We start from the raw sequence: 2,500 nt of genomic DNA on the forward strand, positions 1-2,500 counted from the left end.
GGGGGCCGTCATAGCATGATGCACTTTGTGCTGGCCCCCGTTGGGCGAAAGGGAATCCGGTTCCTATTCCGGAACCCGGCAGCGGAACCGATACAAGTCGGGCCCCTCTTTTAGAGATGCTCGTCGGGGTAACCCAAAAGGACCCGGAGACGCCGTCGGGAGATCGGGGAAGAGTTTTCTTTTCTGCATGAGCGTTCGAGTTCCCTGGAATCCTCTAGCAGGGAGATAGGGTTTGGAACGCGAAGAGCACCGCAGTTGCGGCGGTGTCCCGATCTTCCCCTCGGACCTTGAAAATCCGGGAGAGGGCCACGTGGAGGTGTCGCGCCGGTTCGTACCCATATCCGCAGCAGGTCTCCAAGGTGAAGAGCCTCTAGTCGATAGAATAATGTAGGTAAGGGAAGTCGGCAAATTGGATCCGTAACTTCGGGATAAGGATTGGCTCTGAGGATCGGGGCGTGTCGGGCTTGGTCGGGAAGTGGGTCAGCGCTAACGTGCCGGGCCTGGGCGAGGTGAGTGCCGTAGGGGTGCCGGTAAGTGCGGGCGTTTAGCGCGGGCGTGGTCTGCTCTCGCCGTTGGTTGGCCTCGTGCTGGCCGGCGGTGCAGGATGCGCGCGCCTGCGCGGCGTTCGCGCCCCGGTGCTTCAACCTGCGTGCAGGATCCGAGCTCGGTCCCGTGCCTTGGCCTCCCACGGATCTTCCTTGCTGCGAGGCCGCGTCCGCCTTAGCGTGCTCCTCCGGGGGCGCGCGGGTGCGCGGATTCTCTTCGGCCGCCATTCAACGATCAACTCAGAACTGGCACGGACTGGGGGAATCCGACTGTCTAATTAAAACAAAGCATTGCGATGGCCCTAGCGGGTGTTGACGCAATGTGATTTCTGCCCAGTGCTCTGAATGTCAACGTGAAGAAATTCAAGCAAGCGCGGGTAAACGGCGGGAGTAACTATGACTCTCCAAATGCTCACATGATGCGTCATATACGGATCCTCTCGGTCCACTCCTTAGCATCCTAGTGGTGTTGAGTGGGCGATGGTTCGCTTAGCCTCTCGGTGGGAAATCCTAGCTCTGGCCTTCACGTGGCGGGGGTCGTGAGAGGTTCTGAGGAAGGTTATGCCTTGGCATAAGTCTCCCAAAGTTCCTCGACCAACAGAGCAGGGTGTGTTTAGGGTACGGGGGTTGCCTCCCCTCGTGCCTTCGCTCCAGCTGGCCCAACAACAAGAAGTAAATGTGGTACCAGGCCTCCCACTGGAGCGCCTGTGCCAGCTGCTGAGCCACCCAGCCAGCCAACCGATGCGGGTCGAGCGCCGCTCCCCATAGTCTGCCCCGATTGCTCGCGGTCTTTTTCCACCAAGACCGGGCTCGGTGTTCATCGGCGCCATGCTCATCCATCTGCAGTCAACGCGGAGATACAGACGGGGAGGAAGAAGGCCAGGTGGTCTGAAGAAGAACTCTTGCGTTTGGCCCATGCCGAAGCAACCCTGACCATCCACGGTTGCAAGTTCTTTAACCAGGAACTCGCCAAGGCCTTTCCTGCTCGAACGCTGGAGTCCATCAAGTGCCAGCGTAGGACGAAGTCCTATCGGGACATGGTGGCAAGGTTTGTCGCCGAGCTCCCCAGTAGTGCTCATGGTTCTCATGACGCTGCGGCTGAGCCTGGTGACGGATCCCCTGTACCACACGTTCCACCTCAGGGGGATAGCGTTGACCTTGCCATCTGGTCCTTTGTTTCTGGACTCCCTCCATCGGGCCGCCGATTTCGCTCTCTGGACGCTCTTCTGGCTCTTGGTCCTACCACTAGCCGGGACACTATCCGAGCAATGTTGCTACCTGCTCTGGATGAGTTAGGGAGCATGGAACCAGCTGTCCATCAAGCTGCAAACATACGGATTCAACAGCCTCCAGAGCGGAAGCGTGCTCGACGAAGGTGGGAATATGCAGTGGTCCAGCGTGCCTTCAAGAAAAATCCGGCACGTTGTATCAACGGGCTCCTTGAGGGCACTCTTCTGCATCAGCCCCCGTCCATCCCGGGGCTGATTGAGTATTGGACAGACCTCTTTGCCCCACCTCGTGTCAGGTCTCGGCCTCCCCGGGGTGAGGGCCTGTCCGACAGGCTGTTGCCGTTCTCAAAGATGGTACCCTTCCACAAACTATGGGCTCCCATCACTGCGGAAGAAGCGGCTACTGCCCTACCACCTCGAAGCTCCGCTGCAGGCCCAGATGGTCTTACACCGGCCCAATTACGTCGCCTTCCCCGGGAGGTTTTACTTAAAATCCTGAATATCCTTCTCCTTTCCCGTTCCCTTCCATCCCGTCTCCTTCAGGCCAGGACCACCCTGCTCCCCAAGAGGACCGCCGCAGCATCCCCTGCTGACTTCCGTCCGATTACAGTGTGCTCGGTGCTAACCAGAGCCTTCCACAAGGTTCTGGTTGGCCGCCTTATGCGCTTCTGCACTTTGGATGGTCGTCAGCGGGCTTTCATCCCTCAGGATGGGATGCTTCATAAC

General features: G+C 59.0%; 1 pseudogene; it reads left to right on the top strand.

Moving 5' to 3' along the window:
- LOC124588917 overlaps window positions 1-2,500 on the top strand; it is a 7,769-nt pseudogene that overhangs the window by 1,929 nt on the left and 3,340 nt on the right.

This window comes from Schistocerca americana, unplaced genomic scaffold (genome assembly GCF_021461395.2).
Source record: "Schistocerca americana isolate TAMUIC-IGC-003095 unplaced genomic scaffold, iqSchAmer2.1 HiC_scaffold_663, whole genome shotgun sequence".
Taxonomy (NCBI): Eukaryota; Metazoa; Arthropoda; class Insecta; order Orthoptera; family Acrididae; genus Schistocerca; species Schistocerca americana.